The sequence below is a fragment of the Agrilus planipennis genome, unplaced genomic scaffold, assembly GCF_000699045.2.
Source record: "Agrilus planipennis isolate EAB-ADULT unplaced genomic scaffold, Apla_2.0 scaffold16, whole genome shotgun sequence".
Taxonomy (NCBI): domain Eukaryota; kingdom Metazoa; phylum Arthropoda; class Insecta; order Coleoptera; family Buprestidae; genus Agrilus; species Agrilus planipennis.
Window position 1 is genome coordinate 845,459 of NW_020438946.1, and position 12,541 is coordinate 857,999.

The window sequence follows — 12,541 nt, forward strand, 5'->3', positions numbered from 1 at the left end:
TGGCAGGAGAATCGGTTAATAATTTAGTTGCTTCAACAACAAGAAATTGCTTCTGTTGTGCGGTGGTAGCGGTTGTGAATGTGGCATCTACAGCATCTAACATGAATATAAGGTAGGGTTAATTGTATTTTACTACAAAATAACATTATTACTGGGCTTTTAGGTAGTAATAACTTCATCTATATTAATTTTACATATAAAGAAGTAATCCAATTTCAAATATTATTCCTTTAAAATAGAAGGGCTTTTCATATACATAATTTACACAAAAATTTGTTGTCTTGAAACTAACTATTTTCTATAAAATATTTAGATAAACGTTGAGTATGAATTTGTATTTCCTGATCATTGTTGATTATAATATATCTTTTCATATTATATGGTACGATAATATAATTTATCAACATATGTTGTTTAGGGATTATGCATTTTAATTACAAATGCGCTAGTGCCTTATCAACAAATCCGATTACAAAAACTAAAAAATATAGAAATATAGTAATAATGAATTCAAGGCTGAAAGGTATCGTTTGCATTTAGATATGCATCACTAAAAACAATCAATAGGAAAATTTCGCTCCGGCAAACACTTTGAAACTTTAGATTCTGGTAGTTTCCGACGTGTAGGTAGATCAATAGTCTCAAAAAGTCGTAAAAACTCATCTTTTTGAGATATGGTTCCTTAAGTTGAATTATTTATTAAGGGCTTCCAGAGTACAATTATACCTAACTATACATATATGCAAAGTTTGACATTTTTTTTTGTTTTCCTGGAAGAGGGGAAATCTTCAAAAGACACCCAGCCGTCCTTACGACTGGGTAATGTCGGATTCCCGAGGAAGAAGTCCTGGGATTTACCGATTAAAACCTCTCTACCTCAAGCCCTTTTAGGACCACTTAAGATGGAATATAAGATCTAGATTGTACCAGTTTCTTGTTGGTACGTACTGATAGGACTTGAAGAGATGTTTAGAGACATATAACAAGTACAAAAAGGAATTAAGACCAGTAGAGTTAGACATAAATTTGATAACTGTATAGATATGGATAACTGTTCACAAATAATTTGGGTAAAGGTCTAGATGGGGGGGGGTCGAAAGAGAAGGTCTCCCCCACCACTGTACCATAAAAAGTTCGTGGCGGTCTCACCCCCATAAAAAGTTATGGGGGTTCAAAGTTAATAAATATGCCAATTTTTATACATTCCTAGGCATGTAAATATTTATATAGTCATTCTTAAACAATATTCAAAGGTTAAACTAATGAAAAATACATAAAAATATTGAGAAAGTTATATAAAACATTATTTAAATATCTTTATCAATAGGGTAGGTTAGGTTAGGTTATCGGGTTTTGTTCAAGTGACCACCCTTTTTCGATCCCCCCCCTCCACCCGCTTGAAAATAATTTTTTTATTGAATTTTATTTGAATTATAGTGTATGAAAATTGTCAAAATAATCAACTTTAAATTAAAAACTAAAAATTAACTTTTTATGGGGGTGAGACCGCCGCAAATTTTTTAATGAGTTTTACCACCCTTTTTCGATCCCCCCTTCGGGGGTGGGGGCCATCATCTAGACATTTACCGTAATTTGAAATATGGGATCTGTGATAGTTTTAGGGAAGTTCAAATGTTGGCTCAGAATAGCAATGAGTGGGGGTGCGTGTCTAACCCTTTAATAATGATGATCACAATGTATAGTGAATCCCTTAGAAGCTTTTATTGTTTTTATAGTTGTATATATAGATAGTATATAAACCTCGCCGATTGTTTGTATTACAATGTACATTAACGGTCCCATTATTTTGTGAACAAGCATTGTACAATAATTATACGACACACCCACGTACAAGAATGTCATTAGCTTACTGACAGAAAACCGCAGTCGTAAACAATGACACTGGCGAGCGATCGTCGTCGTCATTCGTTACTTTATTCGCGGCCGTTGTCTGTTTTGTTTGTTGTGTGTAACATACATTGTTACTAAAAAGAAAAAACATTTGGCACGGCGAGAATTGCGTGCGCTCCCGATTGGCCGATAAGAATTTCCCGCGACCGAGAAAAACGAATGGTGTTCTTGTACGTCCAAGACGGCTTGTTGTGTCCACCACTTAAAAATAATTAAACCGCCGAGCAGAGCGCACGTCTTACTTAAGCACATCGCTGTCGCATCGGTGCACCAGAATGCATTCACTGTAGGGTTTAAGTCAACTTTTAATGTTGTATAGTAAATGCGTCTAGCGTATTAACGTCATTAGAGCCACATTTGGCCGGGTAAAAATAAACAGAAGTGCGTAAAGTTTTGATGAAAAAGTCCAACTATAAATAGCAATAATTAACCCAGAAGATACATAAGGAATAGTGCTTTACATGTTGTGATATTGGAGCAAAAGGAAACATTTGCTTATAAAAAGACTGAATAATAGAATAAAAAATGTAAGTATGTACTTAATTATGCATATATTAAAAAACTTTTGTACATATGTATGCGGACACCTGAACTATCAGATAATTAATTGAATAGTAATAGTTATTCACACTTTGGCCTTTTATTAATAAAAGAAACTCTGAATGAATTACGTTGTTATACAATACATCTTCAGAAATAGTTAATACCTAAAACAATTTATTTACGAACTCCTTATTTATTCCATCAAAAAATCAGATGGTAGATCTTATCAATATTTAAGGACTATTGGCAGGAGAATCGGTTAATAATTTAGTTGCTTCAACAACAAGAAATTGCTTCTGTTGTGCGGTGGTAGCGGTTGTGAATGTGGCATCTACAGCATCTAACATGAATATAAGGTAGGGTTAATTGTATTTTACTACAAAATAACATTATTACTGGGCTTTTAGGTAGTAATAACTTCATCTATATTAATTTTACATATAAAGAAGTAATCCAATTTCAAATATTATTCCTTTAAAATAGAAGGGCTTTTCATATACATAATTTACACAAAAATTTGTTGTCTTGAAACTAACTATTTTCTATAAAATATTTAGATAAACGTTGAGTATGAATTTGTATTTCCTGATCATTGTTGATTATAATATATCTTTTCATATTATATGGTACGATAATATAATTTATCAACATATGTTGTTTAGGGATTATGCATTTTAATTACAAATGCGCTAGTGCCTTATCAACAAATCCGATTACAAAAACTAAAAAATATAGAAATATAGTAATAATGAATTCAAGGCTGAAAGGTATCGTTTGCATTTAGATATGCATCACTAAAAACAATCAATAGGAAAATTTCGCTCCGGCAAACACTTTGAAACTTTAGATTCTGGTAGTTTCCGACGTGTAGGTAGATCAATAGTCTCAAAAAGTCGTAAAAACTCATCTTTTTGAGATATGGTTCCTTAAGTTGAATTATTTATTAAGGGCTTCCAGAGTACAATTATACCTAACTATACATATATGCAAAGTTTGACATTTTTTTTTGTTTTCCTGGAAGAGGGGAAATCTTCAAAAGACACCCAGCCGTCCTTACGACTGGGTAATGTCGGATTCCCGAGGAAGAAGTCCTGGGATTTACCGATTAAAACCTCTCTACCTCAAGCCCTTTTAGGACCACTTAAGATGGAATATAAGATCTAGATTGTACCAGTTTCTTGTTGGTACGTACTGATAGGACTTGAAGAGATGTTTAGAGACATATAACAAGTACAAAAAGGAATTAAGACCAGTAGAGTTAGACATAAATTTGATAACTGTATAGATATGGATAACTGTTCACAAATAATTTGGGTAAAGGTCTAGATGGGGGGGGGTCGAAAGAGAAGGTCTCCCCCACCACTGTACCATAAAAAGTTCGTGGCGGTCTCACCCCCATAAAAAGTTATGGGGGTTCAAAGTTAATAAATATGCCAATTTTTATACATTCCTAGGCATGTAAATATTTATATAGTCATTCTTAAACAATATTCAAAGGTANTACTAAAAAATTTTGACAATTGGATTTTAATACTGCCTGCACCCTAATATTGAAACCCCTAATAGGTAAATAATATTTAAATACTGATCAATAAAATACTGTGTTGTTGCCTCTATCGTAACTTTAGTTCTTATAAAATAACATTTGTAAAAATAAATAAAATGAAAACTAAAAAACGAAGTAACTTTCGTTTTGAGTCAGTTTTAAATGTCGAGATCAACTCATCCATCGGCGTAAAATTCAAATCAGGAAATTGATTAAAATTAACAACTGCTTATAATTAACATCCATTGTTTTTCTGTTCTGCTTTTATTTGTAATTATTTTATATCTATCTGAGCATATTTAATAATGTTGTAGCATAAGTTTGTCTCTTTGTGCCACGGTCAACTAACCATGACCAAAAACCTCATTTTCCGGTTAATAATTGTACAAAAACTACAAATGATGCTTCAAATTTCCTAAAAACGATCGATGTAACTCTTTAAATACCAGAGTTTTGTAAAATTTCATCCAACTTTATTAAAAAAGATATTAAAATGCCAAAAAAGTTTGAAATAGTCGGCGGGGTCTATATTCGGGTGTACAGTGGGTTTCATGCATTCTAATGATATGTTGCAACTTCTACATTTTGGTGTATATTTGGTTGCGTGTACATACATGAAGATGTCACCACAATTAGAATATAAGCACCACCAACAATGGGCCGACCATATTCGGCCTGGCTCATGGTATTTTTGTGTATTTGGTTCAACAAAGTTTCATGAACCTCAACTGTATAATAAAAGTAAATATTGTAAATATTCGACTAGGCGCGTAAGTTTTATAAAAATTGAAATGTTGAAATAAAGTAAAGAAATAACGTAAATACTTTGATAATAAATTATCGTGTGGGCGCTCAGTATACATATATGAGCTTCAGTTATCAGAAAGTGTATTCTGTTACGCGTAAATATCTTGCGATAAATTAGTAACCCAGCGTCATCCATTTCAAAAAGTCACGCTTCAAATGAATTAACCATTTGGTTATTGCAGCATTACCAACTAATACATTCATTATGTTATGTAAGGACAGTCGGTATGTAATAAGTTGAAAACTAAATGTTTAATTGGACAATTAAACTAATGAATGTTGTACTGCTGTACTTTATTATTTACAATATATTCTAGAGAATTATTCCGTAACGAGTTGTGAAGTTAGTTTTTGCTTGGTGATGTACTTAAATTGTAAAATAATTCCGCATTGTGTTTTGCTTGTTTTTTTTTCTTCTATTTTACTCCTCATTGAATATTGTACACTGTTCTTATTGGGAGGTATAGGAATAGGCTTAATAGGCTAATATAAAACTAAATTGAATTAACAATTTTACACTTAGAGGAAAGTCACCTAATTTTAAATATTGTTGTCTAATTCTGGTTAAGTTTGGTGCAACTGATATGGGACCATTTGTCCTTTATTTTTATCATTTCTAAACCTCTTGGCTCATTTTTCAACATAGTAATTGCTTTTCGAACTAACTAACTAACACTTCAAGACTGTGATGTCGATTTTAAGAAAATTTTGTATTACTCAACCGAAATTAATTTCTACATGAACTTTACCGAGTTAATTTTTCAAATTAATAGATTATTGTTTATGGCAATTCAGGTATAAATAAATACGAAATAGTGTTTGTAGTTTATATATACACGCTAGCTTTCGTCAACTGACCTGTTGACCTCTTCAGGCAAAGTATATAATTAATTAGTGGAAATTATATGCTTGAATTGTCATAATCACAACTAATTAACGTACAACCAACCAGACAATAGCCAACGTTGTTTTTTAATAATTAAACTTATCAGTATCATCACCATAGGGTCGTCAGTTATATAAATGATTGAGCACGCACCTCCACTTTCTCCCATCCTGAGATAATCTTCGCATTTCCCACATCCTTAAGAATGTTTGAGAGGTATGTCAAAATGCTACGAAACAAATAAAAATTTGGAAGAACGTTCCTCATTCAATTCTAAAACTCCTGTAAAAATTACAAATCGATTCACTAAACCGTTAAAAAGTTATTGAAATTTTAAAAAATTGTAATTTTACACGTCATTTTATGGAGATTCGTTAACCGAACAGATTAAATTTATTTTTATTAACAGAAAAAAAGCTACCAGAAATTTCAAACTTTTATAATAAGTAACTTGAACTCTGGAGAATCACTTTAGCGTAAGGTTATTCAAATTCACTAAATGGTTATCGAGGAAAAAATGAAAAATTAGCTGAAAATCTCGTTTTTACTTGATAATATAATGATAATATTTATAATTGTCTGAAATAAATGCAATTTTAAAGTTTTAATTATTATTTAAACATATTAAAAAGTTTTACGCTCATTATTAATAAAGATTGAAACTAAATATTTTTTTGTTTCGAAGTTGAAATCAAGGTCAGTTAAAAATTTTCCATATTATTCGTTATTTCTTGTTTTATTCAATGTTTTTGGTCAAATTCCAATTTTTTTCTTAAATCTTATACTTTCTTTTTGTTATAGATAGTATTTATTTACCTCATGATATAGTGCAAAACCTAATTAATCACGAATTTCTATTTTTATGAACTCTTGTCTCCGATTGTACCTCCCAAACATCCTTAAACAAAAATCACGCAGTTTTTCTTTAATATAGATAGTATTTATTTACCTCATGATATAGTGCAAAACCTAATTAATCACGAATTCCTAATTTTATGTACCCTTGTCTCCGATTGTACCTCCCAAACATCCTTAACTATTTGTAAACACTAATCTAATCCAGGTCTTCATCTATTCCTCTTAACTCCTGTTTGTGTTTCTAACAAATCAAAAATTTATATACACTCACGTCAGTGAAATAATTATTACTCGATCTTCCTGTAAATTTATTAACACAAGAAGATTACAAACTGAAATGATACTTTTAATTAGTTTTGAACACTTTTGCGTTAATTATTTAACAAGTCCCCATGTATGCGCACATACGTACATGTAAAACTTCACCAGCGAATTGTATCTACCTGCGGTCAAGATCCATTAAAAATAATCATTTAGAGGTCAAAAACAGTCCCACAAACGAGATCATGAGATCATACAAAGCCTTGGGCTACCGTTGGTGTAATGTATTTGTTTATTAAAATTTACAGTAGATCTTCAACGCAATTCGTATTGCGAACAACAAAATATGTTTCTATGATTTTATTAATCTATGTAGGTCATTAAAATATTTTTGTTTAGTTTGAAATACATTTGGAAAATAGAGGTTTTGCTTTCAAATTCCACCTTTGTTTTTTATTTACTAGAATTCTTACTTTGAATTTTTAGCGATTATTATCATATCATAGTAATAAATTATAACAAAAAAATCGAATGAAATTAAATTAATCATTCATTGATTAATTATTGATTCAATTAAAAATAAATGTAAAAAATACATTATCAGTAATTTGTAAGTCATTTGTATCTAAATTCTATGAAAGGAAACTTTGCACTGTAATTGCTTATTCAACGTAATCAATTTTCTTAAACGTTTTTCCAATTTCATGCCAATTTTCAATCCGCCATAGTTGTATTACATTTATTTGTAAACACATTTGGCATTGAATAAATTGCAGTCTCGTAGTAGGCAATGATAATTAATCAATTGAATTGTAAGTACACCAACTGGTTATGAGTGTTAGTCTTACTAAAAATGTTTATACACATGGTGCAATATTATTACTATAGTTTCATTTATTTTTCAACAAAATGTACTGACAAACAAACTACTGTTCGTTTCAAGAAGTTATAGATATGCCCCTTCCCTTTATTAGGATGCGCCGTAGCATAATTCCAAATTCAATCATATTTGTCTGCGGAGCTCACTTCTCCACCGATCATCGAGCGAGAACTAGACAAAAGTGTACAGTACCATTTGCAAAATTATTTAAACTGCCTCGATAAAATTTAAAAATATGCTTTAATTAAAAGCATATTTAGCCAAAAATAATAACAAGTGAATTAACTTAACGTTCTACACACCTATAAAACTTTTGCTTTGTTTTCTATTGTCAATTTATATACATTTTTGTTTTAAGAAATTGTTAAAAATTTTCGTCTAGTACTGTACAGTTCTAGCCGATCTCCTAAGACCGCCCATCGAGAGCTCTGCTCGTTCACGCTTGTTCCAACTATTTCTGTCTTGCTGACGCCTAGTGTGTATTCTTTCTATCTTCGCGCAGATTTCTTCAAGGTCACAATTCTAACAAATTGAAATAGACTGTACATAACGTTAACGATCTTAAACAAGCACTTGTTCGTGATGAATATGAATTACAATCGCGGTAAATGCAGTTAATGAAGACAGTAGGTACAAAGTACATATGATTTATAGTTTTTCACCTTTTTGCATTCCAAGAAGACTGGAGGTAGTTCAATAACTTACCTAAGTCAGCGGGCCTAAAAAGTATCATAACCAATAAAAGCATCGTTTGTCTTTTTTAGAGTTCCGTATCGCAAAAAGGGAAAAAAGAAACTCATATACGATCACTTCGTTGTTCGTCTGTCTGCCTGACAAGGCCTTTTTTCTCAAAAACGCGTGGAGGTATCAAATTGAAATTATGTAATTTCAAATACTTAGGTCTGCACTCCCTTGGAACTGTAAAAATTAAAAATCAACATGAGCATATTTTGACACTAGTAAGGGAATAAGAACCTACAGGGTCTAAATTTTGATAGGACCAAAAAAATTTTCAAGCTCCGAATTTTGCCGCCCAAACAAAGCCAGACAAAGACTAAAACAGTCTTTGTTTTAGTCTAAGTCTTGTTCCTTCGGTGTTGGTATTAATATTGATCTTGTTCTTGATCTTGCTAGTATAAAGACGATCTTGATCTTGAATTTTGCTCATAACTAGTGTAAATCCATCACTGATTAATAATATTTATTAGTAATAGACAACAAAAGTCAATGAGGAACCAAAATATTAACGCATTACCTATTAATAATAATAATAATAATATAATAATAACAACAACACGAAGTGAAAGCATCTCTTTACTTATAACACTGGCCCACTACATTGCTGTAGTGTAAAAATAGAAACCCAGGTAAACAATACCTCATCTGGATCATTTGTTAACAGTATTGTTCAACACTGTTGTACGTTGATTACAGAAAGACGTTTGAGGTTGTTACATAATAGTATCTATCTAATGGTAACCAGTGTGGTTTATTATTACAGTTTGGTATTCATTATGAATTTGTTAATCACTGCCTGGTAATTCAAAGATAATAAGAGAAATCATCCTAACTTTTTTTCGAGATGCGTCATTTGAGATTATTGCAAAAATGATTAGAAAGGGTATCCCTGGCTATTACAGGGATGATTTTTCTGCCAGGGGGCGTCCAAGTTTGCCAATATTGATTTGCCTATTATGGTTCATTTTTGACCGCTTTTATCGATTAATATGGACTCTAGCATGTTTAATAAAAATAATTTTTCCAATTGTAGTTGACTGGTTGGATACGTACCTCCACTCTTTCCTATCCTGAGCTAAACTTCGCATTTCCCTAAAACTAGAACAACCCACATTCTTAACTATTTGCGAACAGTAATCGAATCTAGGTCTACCTCCACTCCTCCTAACTCCTGTATCTACCTCTAGATCTTCATGCCTGGGAAGGTGTCCTACCAACTTATCTCGACTATTTCTTATTGACTTTCATAGAGTCCTCCGTTATCCTATTCTTTCTAATACTTCTTCATTTCTAACCTTTTCTATCCACGTTATCCTCATCATTCGCCTATAACACCACATTTCGAACGCTTCTAACCTTTTCTTTTCCACCGCGCCCACTGTCGATGTTTCGCACCCGTACAACGCCGAACTCCAAACATACACTTTAACAATCTTTCCGAATTTCTAAATTAACCGTTCGCGAGCATAGAAGTGACTTCTTTTTATTGAAGGCGACACGACCCTGTGCTATCCTCTGCTTTATATCCCTACTACTCCTTTCATCCTGACTTATCTGACTTGTAATTAAAAATAAAAAAATCGTGTTTTTTGAATTTATATCAGTGATTAACTAAATGGTATAAAGATATATTTAAAATCATTTATTTATAGAGTATGGAGATCTATGTAGACAAATAACTGCTAATATTTTTACTTTTATAATTGGTGAAACTAAAAGTTAGACAATTTTGCAGTATAAATAAAAAAAGAGAGCATTTTTTTAAATAGGAAATGTAGTAGTACTAATGATATAAAGGTAGATAGTACGGTCTATTAGTGGTTGCAAGCTAATTCAATTTATTAACTTTCGTTTTGTTGCAAGTTGCTACGTCACCATTTGTAGATATAAAAATTTGTTCATATTAAACGCTATCTGCTAATTATCTTTGAACTTATCGGTAGTTATTTTTAAAATCCATTTTGTATTTAATTAAATAATGTCAAAAAATTGTTTAATACTTTCAGTAAAAGTTGGCTTTTAGGAAAATTCTAAAAAACTCGTTAAAAATAAATAAAGATTAAACACAGCGAAACAATTTTAGTAAAAACAAACATTTATTAAAAGCGTTATGTTCTATTTAATCTTTAATTAAACTTAAAATCTGTTTTGGATATTTTATATGAACATTCCGGATAGTAAACCACTAAAGTATTAATAAAGGTTTAATTGAACTTTAAAATCGTTTTCCTCTAATCATTCCAATAAAATGGTATAAATAAAATGAAATCAGTTTCGACCGAGTCAGAAAATTTCTGTTTTACTGTCACAACTTTTAATTTTTATTTCGAAGATATCGTTTTTACGCATATTACGCATTCATAGAAAAAAAAAATAGTAAATATTTTCACCTTTGTAATGTAGTGTAGAACTTAATTAAAAAACACTTACATGGTTTCAAGAATTTTATTGTGTATACACAACTGCAATATTGTTTCGCCAACCGCTCGCTTCATCAGGTGAAGCAATAAAATTCTTAAAACCGACAATGAGTAAGTATTTGTTAATTAAGTTACCTTTTTAGTGTCCCAAGGCTTTTAAGTGACAATTATTTTAATACAATGAATTAAAGTAGTCTTTTATTGTACCCATTCTTGTAGAATATTCTTTAATTGTCACCTTCTTGGTAATTAATTCTTCGAATCAAACAAAATGGAAATAATTATTACTTTTCCACAAAGAACTGAATGGTGTGCTATCAGAGATGTAATTTATTTGAAACACTTGCATTTAAAATGTAAATACAAAATAAAAATACCTATTTTTATCGTGCATTTAAATACTTTTTTGAGAAAACCATTTTGTATTTTACTTTAAATAATTTTCCAAACGTATTGTCTATTTGTAAAATGCAAAATATATTTTTGCCGTTAAAAGTTTTGCTAGTATCACCGATCAAACATTATATAAAATGATGAATCAAAGTTGCTCACATTGGCCATTGAAGGTATTAGAAGCTTAAAAAGGGGAAAAAGAGACATTCCATGAATGCCCTCTAATTCGAAATATGAAGATTGGAAAAACTTTGGCGGTTATTGTAGAACAAACAGAATAGCTCAAAACCCCAACGCCAAAACACGACACTGTAGTTGTCGGAAGCACTTTTCGGTAACAAAGTTACCTTCTTCAGGGACTGAAGTAAACNGTGTCGTGTTTTGGCGTTGGGGTTTTGAGCTATTCTGTTTGTTCTACAACAACCGCCAAAGTTTTTCCAATCTTCATATTTCGTCATGGCTTCCCGGTCATCGGATTTAAACAGTCCCTGAAGAAAGTAACTTTGTTACCGAAAAGTGCTTCCGACAACTACAGTGTCGTGTTTTGGCGTTGGGGTTTTGAGCTATTCTGTTTGTTCTACAACAACCGCCAAAGTTTTTCCAATCTTCATATTTCGTCATGGCTTCCCGGTCATCGGATTTAAACAGTCCCTGAAGAAAGTAACTTTGTTACCGAAAAGTGCTTCCGACAACTACAGTGTCGTGTTTTGGCGTTGGGGTTTTGAGCTATTCTGTTTGTTCTGCCCTCTAATTCCTTAACTAAAGAGAGCCCAAAAAATTCCAAACTTCTTGGAAATGAGTAATGTAAAATATCGGATGGATATTGTTTTGCAGATTCAATTTCATGTTCCAAGGAATTTTAAAATTCCAAATTGATATCAGTATCTGCCAAATCACCACTTAACGTACCTTTAGCAAAAAACTACAAAATTCTATGAATTACAACAAAACAGGCTGCAAAACAATATCGAATTAATATACGCCAGCCGTGTAAAACTGAAAACTACAAGAAATTGTGGTGTGCTAATAAATGCCTATAATCCAAAAATCTTAGAAAACGATTCAAAAAACTTCACTTATTAGATGAACCCAAAGCTAAAGAAACTACGGATTCCATTTCTTTCTCTTATTACAATGTGTAAAAGATCGGAAACAAAATGGGGTTGTAAATATTTTGATATAAAATGATCGATGTTGATTTTACATCAATAAAATTATTTGCAACCCTATTTTGGCTCTGATCTTTCACGCTAAGCAAACTATTTTGGCATCAGTGTCTTTTTTCCAATTAAAACGGG

General features: G+C 31.6%; 1 protein-coding gene across 10 annotated transcripts in view; it reads left to right on the forward strand.

Annotated features, from left to right (window-relative positions):
• The window catches only part of LOC108744669 (chitooligosaccharidolytic beta-N-acetylglucosaminidase), a 30,555-nt gene continuing 18,014 nt past the window's right edge, over window positions 1–12,541 (forward strand). For 4 of the 10 annotated variants that reach the window (XM_018480548.1, XM_018480550.1, XM_018480549.1 and 1 more), the window contains exon 1: window positions 1,929–2,438. The gene's annotated coding sequence lies outside the window, so the exon portion shown is untranslated. Of the gene's footprint in view, window positions 113–1,927; window positions 2,439–2,701; window positions 2,811–3,475; window positions 3,639–12,541 lie in introns of those variants that run through there. The other 6 variants (XM_018480543.1, XM_018480547.1, XM_018480545.2 and 3 more) reach the window with 5 other exon arrangements.